The sequence below is a fragment of the Schistocerca serialis genome, chromosome 1, assembly GCF_023864345.2.
Source record: "Schistocerca serialis cubense isolate TAMUIC-IGC-003099 chromosome 1, iqSchSeri2.2, whole genome shotgun sequence".
Lineage (NCBI taxonomy): Eukaryota > Metazoa > Arthropoda > Insecta > Orthoptera > Acrididae > Schistocerca > Schistocerca serialis.
Genome location: NC_064638.1, coordinates 1,006,835,792 through 1,006,851,001, shown reverse-complemented (window position 1 = coordinate 1,006,851,001; position 15,210 = coordinate 1,006,835,792). Strand labels below are relative to the sequence as shown.

The window sequence follows — 15,210 nt, the reverse complement described above, 5'->3', positions numbered from 1 at the left end:
TATGCAGACACTCTACGCTGTTGGCACGGCTCTCGGGTGTCCAGCCAGGTGTTGTTCGCGTAACACCGTATTTCGACAGCATAGCCTGTCGTCACCTCCACGTGGCACCTGTAGAAGGCTGGATACCCGAGAGAAATACAAACAATTGAGCCACTGGAAATGTTTCTCTACGCTTTTTTCGTTAACCAAACGAAAGCTCTATTGCCTCATTGTAAGTAGAGAAGCTGGTCTTTTGCATCAGTGCTGCCTCTTGCGTCAATTTAATTACTCGAGTCCTTATTATCCGTGTAGTGTCACTCTTTGAGAGTGCTGACGGTCACTGATACAGTGTATCTACATTTTAAAAAAGTAGGAGCTTAAAAATAGAGCCTAAAAAATACAGACAGCAGTCTTCTCTTTTCTGTAACGTGGCAGAATGTTTCGAATCTTTGCTCCTTGCAGCGAAGTCGGCTAAGCCATCTTAGAGTGTGTCTTGCCATGAAGCCGGGAAGGAGGGCAGCTCTGTTCTTGTTCTCACATCCGCGCAGCTGACGCTGAGGAATAGGGCAGTGAACTGGCCTAGGATGCGGTCGATTCGTCACACACACTGCTTATGAATCTACAGAAATAGTATAAAATTTTATTCAACCTTTTTCATACTCCATATACAAACATGTACTGATAATACATCTGTGCGTTAGAAAACTCACTTCATTATCATCAGTACTTTCGGGCACACAAAATCCGACGTAATACACAAAATAACTCCTCTGGTAGTACAAAAAGAGAGGTAAGACGGTAATTTATTCACATATAATTTCATATGAAATTAAAATCAACAACACTTAGTACACAGAAAATGTTTCTCTATCATTTTCTTTCTTTCGTTACAAGAGCCTGATGACGTAGAAGTATCACTATAGAATTAATATTCAGTTCAATTCTACAAGGGACACAGCGTGTATCGAAAACCGACACACACGGACCGATACTTGCACAAACTATCAAACCACCACCCGAGCCAGAAATCAGGCATGATTAATACGCTCGTAACGCGAGCTGGACGAATATGTGATCCGCAGCACCTCAGATGCGAAATGCAACACCTGGAAAGTGTTCTGAGGAGCAATGGGTACTCTACAAGTTATATTAGACGTGTATCAGAGCCAAACACTCGGCGAAGTAAGGAATCAGAAAAAGAAATTTCGGGTGCTGCCTTTCTGCCATACATTCCCAGAGTGACGGACAGAATCGGCCGTATATTGCGCAAACACGGCGTAAATACGATTTTCAAACCGACAAGGACGATCAAAGAATGCCTTAGACCGGCAAAGGAGAAAACGGACCCACTTGCAATGTCAGAGATATACCATATACCATGCACATGCGGAGAAGTTTATGTCGGAATGACTGGACGATCAATCAACACTAGGATCAAAGAACATAAGCGACATTGCAGGTTGTGGCAGGTGGAGAAATCGGCCGTGGCAGAGCACGCATTGTGTGAGACGTAATAAAATTCGCCGACACGGAAGTTCTGGCTGTAGAGAAGCACTATCACACGCGCTTGTTCAGAGAAGCTGTAGAAATACAAAAACACGCCAACAGTTTCAACAAGAAAGAAGAAAGCCTTCAGGTAAATGGATCCTGGCTTCCCGTACTGCAGCGAACGACCGTCGCAGGTAGCAAGAGGAGAACTGCACCGGAAATGACCGAGGAGAAGCCCTCGGACGTTGGTGCGCCAGGTACATACGGTCTGCGGCCGCAAGCTCGGCTCCAGTTCACCACCGGCAATGGAGGGTGAAGCTTTGACATTGCCAGCCAATCGTGCTGACGAAACGTCAGTAAAATCATTACATGTACGTCGGCCGCAGAAGCCGAGACAGAAGCCAATAGGCAGTTTGTCAGTTCAATTTTGTTACTTGAATGAGAATGTATTGAGGGCATACGTAACGCCTGTATGTTTCATTTTATGGAAGTCTGTGTAAAATACAAGCGTTGGAAAATTCTTGTCCAATGATGAGTCATGTGACGTATATCCAGTGTGCTCGCTTTTGTATATATCCACCAACACTGAATGAACATCTGTCCGAGCCATGAATGCTTATGTTGAGAAATCGGATCCCTCCAACATGTAACGATACTCATACGTTGCACTGTCTCATACACGGGGCAGACTACAAAGAATGGCGCACGACAACATTACAACTCCTCAAAGAATCTAAAGCAATTGAAGACTTAGAAAGAACAGTGGAAAATATTTCAAGAATGTTGTAATAAGAATACACAAGAGAGAGGCCTTTAGACCCGCTCCCAGGCCAAACGTAACGATAACAATGACAGCAATCGTGACAGAGAAAATAAAGAATCATGTTGCAGGAACGGAAGATGAAAAGACACACACAAAGACGATGAAACAAATAAGACATAGCTAAAAACTACATAAATACTTAGAATAACATAAGACATAGAAATACATACTGACACAGCTACATAGTAACAAACATAAAGAGAATTCTGGTCACAAAAATATAAATCGGTGGCCCCATTCCGAGATCTGCCTTCCTGCCAATCCACATAAAATATTGACAGTAATAACGGGTATAATAATCGGTTTTGAAATGTAGGTCATAGCAGTGTGTAAACTAGTGGCCGGCTATTTTTCCAAAAAGGTCACTTAAAAATTTTTACTAATTAAGGAAACGAATCCTTAATATACAGTCAAATTACATATCTAACTCGAAATTTCAGTCAGAAAGGAAAAGGCTCGATGCAGTTCCGACGCTTTCCCTTCAGAACATTGACGTTGGCGGGAAACCATTTGCTCTGTGCTTTATTGTCTTCTAAGGTATTAACATTTTCACTTAAACACTCAGTTCCCTTTAATTGATTTGCAGCTTCTGTTTTGGTTAATTTTCTTCATAGATTACTATTACTGATTTCATTTTTTCCTTGCTGGAAGCAATATTTGACCGCGTAATGTAAAACATTTATGTTACCCGAAGAAAATCGTAAAATGTACATACTAGGTAACTTGTCTTTAGATATGCAGCAAGTGAAATGAATAGTACTTGAGGGAGCAGTAGAAGGTAAATATGCAGAGGAAGACTGAGAACGGAAAGTGTCCAACAGATATTGTATGACAACCGGTGTAAGCCTTGCTCTGAGATGGAGAGGTTGGCTCAGGAGAGGGATTCGTGGTGGTCCGCATCAAACCAGTCAAGAGACCTGAAATTTTGTAGCTATTTATACAGGTGATACGTTATTCGTGGACATATTTATATGAACCACTTTATGTTCTGTGTACGACTGAAAAGTGATGCCTCTGGATTTTTTATAATGTTCTTAACGTCGGTTGAGGTATTACACATCTTCATACTAATCAATCGACGTGGCGGTGTGTAACGTAACTGTGTCGCTGCGTGAGAGACCCTCAGGAGAAAAAAATGGCTCTGAGCACTATGGGAATTAACTTCTGGGGTCATCAGTCCTCTAGAACTTCGAACTGCTTAAACCTCCCTAACCTAAGGACATCAAAAACATGCATGCCCGAGGCAGGATTCGAACCTGCGACCGTAGCGGTCACGCGGTTAGAGACTGTAGCGCCTAGAACCGCTCGGCAACTTCGACCGGCCGCCCGGAAACTAAAAGCACAAATTCGAAGAGATTATCCACACATCTACATCTATATCTACATGGACACTCTGCAAAAGTGCCTGTCAGAGGATTCATCGAACCACCTTCTCAATTCTCTACTATTCCAATCTCGTATAGCGCGCGGGAAGAATGAACACCTATATGTTTCCCTACGAGCTCTGATTTCGCTTATTTTATCTTGGTGATCGTTCCTCCCAATGTAAGTCGGTGTCAACAAAATATTTTCGCATTCGGAGGAGAAAGTTGGTGATTGGAATTTCGTGAGAAGATTCCGTCGCAACGAAAAACGCCTTTCTTTTAATGATGTCCATCCCAAAGCCTGTATCATTTCTGTGACACTCTCTCCCATAATTCGCGATAATACAAAACGTGCTGCCTTTCTTTCAACTTTTCCGATGTCCTCAATCAGTCCTATCTAGTAAGGATCCCACAATGTGCAACAGTATTCTAAAAGAGCACAGACAAGCGTAGTGTAGGCAGTCTCCTTAGTAGGTCTGTTACATTTTCTAAGTGTCCTTTCAATAAAACGCAGTCTTTGGTTAGCCTTCCCCACATTTTCTGTGTGTTCCTTCCAATTTAAAATGTTCGTAGTTGTTATACCTAGGTATACAGCACCCGCTCCTTCAGCATGACAAACGCTGCGACATCTGCAACATCCGGACGCCTTGGGTTCACACTCATTGATTATCCTCCATACGCCCTCAGTTTGGGACCATCCGATTTAAAGAACATCTTCGAGGACCTCACTTGGATGGTGATGATGCGGTGATAGTAAAAGTGAGGTTGTGGCGCCGTATAGATGTTAAAAATTCTTCAGTGACGGTATCAACCACCTAGACCCTCATTGGGACAAATATATTCCTCGCCAGGGTGGCTATGATGAGAAATAAATATTTAAACACGAAGAATGAAGATGCAGAATTTTAACAAAATTTGTTTTATTTGTTTTATTTGTTTTAAGAGTTTTCACATAAAACGTTCGGATGATTTACATTTCAGCACTCCCACGTAAAAAGAACTACAGTCGTATGGCACAGCAATTTTCCTGTTCTATTACCCAGACTTTCTTCGCTCTGCTTAATAACTGTATGCTGTATGCTATAGTTTTCCAGGACAGCAGTTATCGCAGCCTATATCAGTATTTTGTATGTACTTTCATCTCTTGTCTCATATGCCTGTATTTCTATTGCGTATTGTGGATTATGCTGTATTTGTGCCGTACCAGGAACCGTATGCGACGAAGTTGAGAGGTATTATTTGAGTGCCGAAAATATTGTGACACATAAGCAAACGCGCTGCAATACTGAAATGTCTTCTTTTTCCAGATGCAGTCGATAAAGTTTCTGCGGGTTCCTGAGGGAAGATCTGCCGGGCGAATCTAAACTCGTAAAGACTGAGTAAGCGGCGCAGAGAAATTGGATTTCCATATCAAGTAAGTCAGACTGAATCAATACAGAGTGCCTTAGCAACACACAGGACACGACCTTCCCCCTGACTTCTAGGAAAACAAAAATTCTACAACTTTTGTACCTGCAGCATTCAACTCGAAGCTGGACGCACACGCAAAAAGACTACGGATGATATCGTAGTGAATCATGCAACACTTATGTGAGTGTAATGCCTCACGCACACTGTCGTTTCTCCAACTGGAACAATCCAAGTAGCAAATAAACTGTTTTGGCGGTTTATAGCCAACTCTACACGACAAAAAGTAAATGTTCCGATATTTTCATGTTGAAAAATTTGGCGCACGGATACAGCGTAAAACACAGTAAAATATGAGGGTCACAAAAAAATTCTATTCACTATTATATACAGTTACTTGCATGAGAAACAGAAGTTGCGAAGCTGAGTCAAGTAATAATTGTAAACAGTTTTTAATATTTCCTGAAGGGCACAAGTAGCAGGACATAACCTTCTCCCCGCATGTTCGCCAACGGCTTCAGAGTGCTTGAATTCTCGTGGATAATAATTCTTTTGTGAATCTTGGCAGCCACTTGAAAGTCTCTTATGTACCTCTTCATCACAACGGATTTTTTTTGCCGCCTATTGATTCTTGCAGTGGTTAGAATAAATGGAAACCACTCTGACAATAACTGCAGACGTCAGGCCGTGTCGTTTCGCGTAGATTGCAAGACGAAGAGAATTTCTAGGAGGTTTGAATATGATGCACAACTGATAGTGTTCTCTGCGGCACATAGTGCTCTTCGATAGCACATTTGTTATGCCAAAAGGAGGTCAACATAATAGTCACTGCAAAGGTCAGAGTTCGACACTACCGTGCTTTGTGTGATGATGAATGACGTCATTCGTTACACTATCCTTTCATTTCACGTCAATGGTAGTGCATCCAAGTTTTATGCAAGTAAGACACTGTCATCGCACCATATAGTCGTTCTCGTAGTTTCCATAGACTGTTAAGTTTCTGGGCACCTTCCCTGCAAACATTTTGTGAAACTTGTGTATTTGTGTGCACTACATGCTGTTTTAGTCCATTATTGATGTTTACAATTACTATATTGTCATTCATTGAAGGTCGCTGGTTTTCTGGTTTTCCATAATGATGATTTTAACAGCTGTGTTATAATCTGGAGTGACGTGAAGTGCCTGGTACGAATGAAGAGCATTTCTGTCTCCTATCGCCTGCTTGTTGCCGTAATAAAGCTGTATTACCATACTTGACTTTCATTGACACCGATGTCGATATCGCATAAGGATCATGGGAAAAAGGCAGACAGACTAGGGCGCATACAGAGGCAAATAGACAGCCATTTTTTCGTTGCCTAATAGATGAATGTAATAGGAAAGAAAAGCAACTGTATTGGTACGATAGTACATTCAACATGCGATGTACAGTAGTTTGTGTAGATCCTTAAGATAAATCGTTTTGCCCGTGACTTACAAAATAATAAGCTAAAGGAATGTTTATTTAGGTAGGTGGACGTAAGAAACGTAACTCCTTGCGTGGAGATATGGTCACAATTTATTTAATTACTTCAGAGAGTTCCAACAACGAGTTATAATTTTTGATGTAGGAAACAAGTTATTTCATTGCGCAGCTGAGGTTCTTCAACCAACTGTGTACATGTCAATTGTAATCCAGTTTTAGTTATGGAGCCAGAAACTTTGAAGTTTTTAGGGGTGCCTACAACATTCTGAAAATAATTGACTGCGTTCAAAAGATTGTTCCTGTAGCGGAATATTCATTGAAGTGACGAGTTCAAATTAGTGCACTCTTTCCTGAATCAGTAGGCCTTCCAAGCGACCTGTGGACTAAATGTAAAGTTGCTGGTGTCCGGAGCGACAAACTTCCTCGATGCTGTGATCGAAGTCCTATACCGTTATAATCTAGGATGTATCCTTGCACTGACGATTTCGAGAAATAAGAAGTTTGAGAGGGCCATTACGAAGTGTTCGTTTCTGATACAGTACATGACGAATTTCATGTCAGCACACGAAAAGTCATAGGTATCAGCCAGGCGAACAGTTAGCGTCGCTGACAGAGAAAGCAGCATGGGAACGATCTCTAGCGGAAAGTTGCTTTCTGCAAACGGACCGAGGATAATTTCATTCCGTATGCCTTATAAAGTGTTCTCTGGTGAACCTGGGTTCAGTACGTGCAGTGCACATTACTGGACCACAGATGGGTACATCATGACAATCGGCGTAGGAAGTGGCCCCATAACGTTTGGTGTTGAACCTTCGGAGATGAAATCATCGATCTACACTACTTATCAGGTACACTGACAATTGAGATGTATAGAGCTTTTATTGTGTACAAACTAGGTGTTCTCCTTGAAATATTTTTTCGTGTGATGTTATGCGAGAACTGATCAGGTTATTGTTTGGAAGATGGTTAAGATACCTTGGTAATCAGGAATGGCCCTAATGTCAACGATTTGGCGCCAGTAGATTTTTTTGTGGGAATAGCTGAAGAATCAGTATTCTTGATACCCAACTCACAATCCCAGATTGATTTGAAACAAGTCATCGGGGAAGCTTGCCGCTGTGTGACACCAGCAACTTTACATCTAATCTGTAGGTCGTACTGAAAGCGTATGGATTTGTTTACTCAGGAAAATGAGCATGCGTTTCAAAATCTCACTTAAATGAACTTACCGTCATCGTAAACATTCTACTGAACACGTCCAGCAACGTATGTACAGCGGTCTCTATACACCCCCAAGACTTTGAACGTTTCCAGCTCCCTAACTAAAAATGATAATGTGGGATTTGTGTGCAGACGTATTAAATAAATCAGCAACACTATAGGAAAAGATAATCTTATGATTGAAATATTATAACTCGTTGTTACAACCCTCTGGAAAATAAGTAGTTCTATGTTCCTAAGTCCACAGAAAGACTTACGTTTCGTATCATTACAGTACTAACTGAATATTTCTTTAACTCATTATTTTTGAATTAAAAAGAGAAACTTTACATGGAACACTTCTTATGTAGATGGAGGAGGGTCATTAAATAAGTAATACAACAAATACGTTCTTAAAGCAGGTTGGTTTCATTCAGTATTCCAGTACACTACAATATGCCCCACTCTTTTGGCTACAAAACACTACCTTTCATTATAATCTCTATTAAACGCGACGGCCTTACGCCGCCGTAATGGTAGGTCGTGTATGCTCACATGCTATACTCTACTGATCGATGTCGTAGGCAACGTGTCGCTGCATCAACCTTCCCGTCATCGTCGTACCGATTACAGAGGAGTGCTACCTTTACTGAGCCAAAAGCGGAGTGCAACCTTCATTCAGCAAAATAGATCGAAGTTGGAAGATGAGGATTCTCTTCTCTGCGGAGGTTGAGCAAGAACAATCCAATGAAGTTTTCTGAGCTCTTCTCAGGTGCGAAGAGTTCTGTGAGGCCTTGCGTTGTCATGGAGGATGAGAAGTTCGTTTGCATTTTTGTGACGACGAACACGCTGAGGGCATTTCATAAATTTCCTAAGGGTAGCATAATACACTTCAGAGGTGATCGTTGCACCATGAGGGAGAACATCAAAAAAATAATCCCTTTAGAGTTCCAGCTGATGGCGTGGCATTGAAATTTTTCTTCGGAGCACAGGTGGTGCGGCACCACTGCATGCATTGCCTTTTGGTTTCCGCTTCGAAGAGATGAACCTTTGTTTTATCGCCTGCGACGAAGTTTGACAAAAATTGTCACGATCATCCTCGTAAAGCGCAAGCAGTTCCACACAGACGATCCTTACTTACTCTTTACGGCCTTCTGCGGCGGCGAGGAACCCATCTTCGAATACCCCAAATGGTGAAAGAGTGTGGTAGCATTACCAACAGAGATGTCCAACTTAACAGAGCGGTGTTTGATTGTGATCGGTCCATCACATCGAATGAGTGTCCGCACGTTCCAAAATTGCAGAAGTCACAGCTGTATGCGGCCAGGCAGCACGCGGGAGATCTAGCCACGTCCAACGATTCACCATGCTGTGATCACTCAAAAGTCTCCGTAGACATTCTGTAAGCGCCTATGAATATCTGCGATCGTCTGATTTTTCGCCAGAAGGAACTAAATGACAGCTTTCTGCTTTGAACACACGTCCGTTGTAGACGCCATTTTGAAGCCAACGTATCGCGCTACCGCCTGTCAGAAGTTTATGAAATCACACAGCTTTTTTGCAATCGAAATTTGCTGAGAAAAAAATGTATTGCTTTACTTACTGAACATCCCTCGCACAATGATATAAACAGATTGAATGGTTGTTGTTGTTGTGGTCTTCAGCTCTCCATGCTACTCTATCCTGTGCAAGATGCTTCATCTCCCAGTACGTACTGCAGCCTACACCCTTCTGAATCTGCTTAGCGTATTCATCTCTAGGTCTCCCTCTACGATTTTTACGATCCACACCGCCCTCCAATACTAAATTGGTGATCCCCTGATGCCTCAGAACATGTCCTACCAACCGATCCCTTCATCTAGTCAAGTTGTGCCACAAACTCTTCTTCTCCCCAATTCTATTCAATACCTCCACATTAGTTATGTGATATACCCATCTAATTTTCAACATTCTTCTGTAGCACAACATTTCGAAAGCTTCTATTCTATTCTTGTCCAAACTATTTATCGTCCATGTTTCACTACTATACGTGCACTCCATACAAATACTTTCAGAAACGACTTCCTGACACTTAAATCTATACCCGACGTTAACAAATTTCTCTTCTTCAGAAACGCTTTCCTTGCCATTGCGAGTGTACATTTTATATCCTCTCTACTTCGACCATCATCAGTTACTTTGCTCCTCAAATAGCAAAACTCCTTTACTACTGTGTCTCATTTCCTAATCTAATTCCCTCAGCATCACCCGACTTAATTCGACTACATTCCATTATACTCGTTTTGCTTTTGTTGATGTTCAACTTATATCGTCCTTTCAAGACACTGTCCACTCGTTCAACTGCTCTTCCAAGTCCTTTGCTGTCTCTGACAGAATTACAATGTCATCGGCGAACCTCAAAGTTTTAATTTCTTCTCCATGGATTTTAATACCTACTCCGAATTTTTCTTTTGTTTCCTTTACTGCTTGCTCAATATATAGATTGAATAACATCGGGGAGAGGCTACAACCCTGACTCACTCCCTTCCCAACCAGTGCTTCCCTTTCGTGCCCCTCGACTCTTATAAATGCCATTTGGTTTCTGTACAAATTGTAAATAGCCTTTCGCTCCCTGTATTTTACCCCTTCCACCTTCAGAAGTTGAAAGAGAGTATTCCAGTCAACAGTCCAGTTAACTTCTGAGGTCATCGGTCCCCTAGAACTTAGAACTACTTAAACCTAACAAACCTAAGGACATCACACACATCCATGCCCGAGGCAGGATTCGAACCTGTGACCGTAGTGGTCGAGCGGTTCCAGACAGTAGCGCCTAGAACCGCTCGGCCACTCCGGCCGGCACTTCACATCTGTCAAACTGAATGGTTATATACGTGATATCGCAGGAAGAGACTCTGTGCTTGTCGCAGTTGAAATCGAAGTCCTGCGCAAAATATTAGATAATTGGTTTTACAGTGCCACACGCAGATGGCACAGTTAGATGACGGGAGAGGAAGAGGCGCCTCGCTTCGCAGTGTCGGGCCGGCCCCGAGAACCGCAGTGGCGGCGGTCGACCGCTTCCTGCCTGGCGCGACATCCGCGCCCGACATATTGCACGTCGCCGGCCGCTGCCGCTGTCGCTCGTCCAGTCCGACGTCGGAGCGCTGCGCTGCGCCGTGCTGAGTGGCCGCAAGAAACGGGTCGCACCCTCCAGGCGCCACACGTGTGGTCCGCCATACTTTTCGCGAAGCGTGTTCCTCGGATCCTACACGAGTTGCAATTAATCAGTGGGAAAGGAACCATCAGCCATCCTGTCGTATGCTGCCGGTGAGTAATGGTGTTGCTGTGCATCGCGATAATGGATGCTCCCTTTGTTGCTTATTAGAACAGTTCTGTACCTCAGAATGACATGAGTGTAAATGTTCTGCTACAGTTTATTTCCTAGACGATGCGGCTCACATCGTGCTAAAGCACTGTCAGGTCTCATCATATGTTAGCTTATACTTCCGTCGCTTCTTGGCAGAACGAAATACAGCACAGGTTCAACGATTGACGGGTTACTAACCTTTTTGCCTTTTTCTGTCAGTGCGAAGGGATAGCTTGACTTACTTAGTCTAGCAGACATACATTTCATAAACAGGCATAGAGCAAATCCCCGCCCCCCTCTGTGTGATTGACAGGACCACTCTTAACTTGGACTTGACTGGCTGTAACGAGCTCATAGCTCTGCCTTTGGCTTTAAAGCGAATTTTTAAGGGCACCTTTTTCGGAATTTCCCTTAGAGCATGGTGGATCGAGGCAATGAGGTATTGTTGGGTGTTTTGTTGTCTTCCGCCATTTTGCCATTAAGCGCCGCCTACCACTCCACCTCTCATTGTACTACACAGGGCCGTGGGCACTCAGGAACGCACTGGAGCTCGTGAAACTTCTTGTGGAGGAAAGTTTCTTATCTGCACTGACTCTCTCAACGCTCTGCAAATGGTTCAAATGGCTCTGAGCACTATGGGACTTAACTTCTGAGGTCATCAGTCTCCTAAAACGTAGAACTACTTAAACCTAACTTACCTAAGGACATCACATCCATCCATGCCCGAGGCAAAATTCGAACCTGCGACCGTAGCGGTCGCACGGTTCCAGACTGTAGAGCCTAGAACCGCTCGACCGCCTTGCCAGCCAATGCTCTGAAAGCTATTCAGCACATTTTCCAAGCAGATAGAATAGTTCAGATCGTCCAAGACACTACCCGCTACCTGCATAGACAGAAGAAAGAGATGACCTTCTGCTGGGTCTCTGGGAATCGGAGGGGAACAAGAAAGCTGTCAGAGCAGCGAAAGCAACCTGTCAGGAAAATACCACACTTCAATTTACCGGTCTCCTCACAGGCTGTATTGTCGTGGGTCACAAAACGGGTGTTGGCTGAGTCTTGGAAGGCAGTGGCTGGAAGTGAGTAACAGCAAGCTGCGGTCGGTAAAACCGACTATTCGTCCGTGGCGCACTTCCTTTCAGACTGGACGAAGGCACGAAGTGTTCCTCAGTCGCCTTCGCATTGGACACTGCTCAGTGATCCATGATTATATCTTGTGATAAGAAGACACTCGCGATACACCATGTTTTAATGTCCTATGTGTTGTATGCTGATAGAAGGGAAGCCTAGGATCTTAAATTTTCGGCGATGACACGGCAGTTATTTACATTTTGTGTGTTGACAGGACTCTCGCCCAGTTAAATGTCTTTTTTAGTGGCTGTGTCATTCTTTTAGTTCCGTGATCAGTCAGCTTTCTCACTGACTTCCACGATTCTATGAGTTATTTTAAAATGTGGTAACTGTGTGATCTACTGGTACCTGCATGCGACGTTTTCTGTTATGGTGGCTATTGTACTTCATTTGCTTTTCGTTTTAACAAGAGTACTCCTCATTTGCCAGTACCGAGATCTTGTTAAAGGGCGCTTGTGATCAAGGAGATTACCACCCAACAATTTTAAATCAATCCATCCATCCATCCATCCATCCATCCATCAATTGGTAGAACATAGTTATAAAAATAAAAGCTCAGTATTTATTTAGTTAATTGTCTTTCGGCTTACATCGTCAGACTTTAACTGACTTTCGTTGTCAAAGACGCTCCAATATCTGAAAACAACATTGTAAAGGAACACGCGTAACTGAATTACAAGGTAAAAAATTGAAGAGTAAATAAATACAGTGTGTACCAGGAGCAATAGTTAGTATTCAGGGATATGGCAGGAACGATAATTCGAAGCAAAATTATCTAGTAAACGTGGGCTGTAAGATGTCTACTTCGCGAGCTATAAGCAATTGTTCAGTAGCAGAGACATTTTTCACAATAGCAAAGATGGACAAGCGCTCCTAGCTACTATGGTATGCATTCTACAGCCCATGTTTATTAGACTTTTTGCTTAGAATGATTGTTCCTGTCATATCACTGAATGCTGACGATTCCTCTTGGAACATCCTGTTTAAAGGGAGCAAACCAGGATAAATACGTGTTAATACTAAACACTGTCTATATAATAACCGAAATCAAATTAATAATCCCTGTAATGTAGAATTAGTACTTGGCAAGAGTGCTGATGAATGACTTGAACAAGTTTTTACATACGGAGGGCAATAAAAATAATGACGATCATTCCACTTGGTATCTGTGGAAGGTAAATCAGCTTAGTTTTTGTTGTAAGTATTTGTCATGTATTATTGTTTTCCTGACATTTTCTATATCCTGGAGGACCTCCTCACTATGGATCAATTGGAATGAAAGTAAATCTAATCTAATCTACGTAAACAGATTAAACAGAGTTGAGAGTTATAACTACAGATTATATGAAGTACATAGGCATACAGAACAAAATAAATAAATACAGGTAAACGGAGTTACTGAAATAATAGACAGGGTAGGACATATGTGGAAAACTGTGCGGATTAAGAGTAGTTTAGAAGAGGGAAACTACTGTGTTCGGTGATCATTTGATATTAAATCAGGACTGTGAACCCGATGTTTCAAAGTCTTCCGCAAACCTGAGTTTTTTGCCGTTCGTTTGTCAAGTGGTGGACACATGTCTATGGCCTGGTACAGGTGGTCCTCACTCTGTACTAGTAGATGCTCAGTAAATGTGGAATCATAATTCTACAGATGTGTCACAATCTAGATAACATCTTTTCCAGTCACAATGTACCTTACATTCTGAGCATCCGCAGCTACCTTTCCAAACGCCGGATTGCCCTGCCGTCGCACTGGTGCAGACAAATTTTAAAACAAAGTTCAGTAATTGCATGATCCACACACTAGCAATTTCTGCGAAATTTATGGATTACGTCTTAGTCACCCTTCGTTCGCCAACAAAATAGACAATATTCAGTGCATAACATGTCTTGCCTACGAGCGATGTGTATACCTATGACTTTTTCACTGTTGCAACTGCTGATGCTGCTTTTGGCCGGGAAACAAGTTATGTATCAATAAAACAAAAATTTTGACAGCTGTGAGAGGATGTCTGATGATGGCCTTATAAGCCAAATGCTATTTAGCTTATCACTTTAATCCTGTAGGAAGTAAACAACGTTGTGTTTTCCATTTATAATTATCGGAGGTTATTTTATCAAACAGAAAATTTAGGCTTCTTACAACGTAAACTGGATGCGTATTACACATGTCATGTCTGGATAATCGGTCCGCTGTTTCACGTAGAGTTCATGTAGAAGGATTAGATCTTGACTACTCTGTGAAGCCTGCTTGACCGGCTCCATTGAAAATTCACTTTCAAATGATGACATACGATTCGAGGGAAAAAAAAAAAACAGCGAGATGACGCAGTGCCGAACCCTTCAGTTGTCAGTTGGCGCCAGCTTTGCGTTCTGTGTGTGTGCGGCGTGATGCTGTGCTGGAAATTTCTGCTCATTCCCTGACACTGAAAAATGTCCCCAGAAGTGAACTCTCGGTCGTCATTAACGTATCGTCGTCATCATTAGTTTCTCTCGCGGAAGACGAGCACACAAGACGTGAACGACATATATGGCGGCTCCGAGATACTGAAAGATCACCTTCAACAACAGAGTATCTTCATCTGGAAAATTAATTAGTCCTTATTATCACTGCCCGTATTAAGCATATCTTCAAACTGTTTTATAATACACCACTACACGGTAATTCCGCAAAAAAAGCGAAAGACAACAAATTAAGCTTCTTATGCCGACTGTGAGCTTCACTAATGTAGTTAATAGTACGAATAATTACTTCGTGAGGAGCTGTAGCTTAACTTCTATTTCAAATATTTGGGTCCTTGGCACTATTTGACACCGGTCACATGTACGAGGACGTTTGTAAATAGCGCGGACAAGTTCCCCATGGATAGATACATCGTAAGACCTTAAAAACTTAGTAATATTTACATTCTGGAGAAGGGACCATCGTTCGACGATGTAAATCTAGGTTTCCTTCAATTTCCATTGAAAACAAAAAACTTTCAGGCTTTCTCATCTTTAACAAAGTCAG

General features: G+C 42.4%; 1 long non-coding RNA gene across 1 annotated transcript in view; it reads left to right on the top strand.

The window, feature by feature from the left end:
* The window catches only part of LOC126413338 (uncharacterized), a 1,775,741-nt gene that overhangs the window by 1,592,116 nt on the left and 168,415 nt on the right, over window positions 1-15,210 (top strand). Inside the window, exon 7 of the long non-coding RNA XR_007575369.1 lies at window positions 4,962-5,068. This is a non-coding gene — a long non-coding RNA (uncharacterized LOC126413338). The remainder of the gene's footprint in view (window positions 1-4,961; window positions 5,069-15,210) is intronic.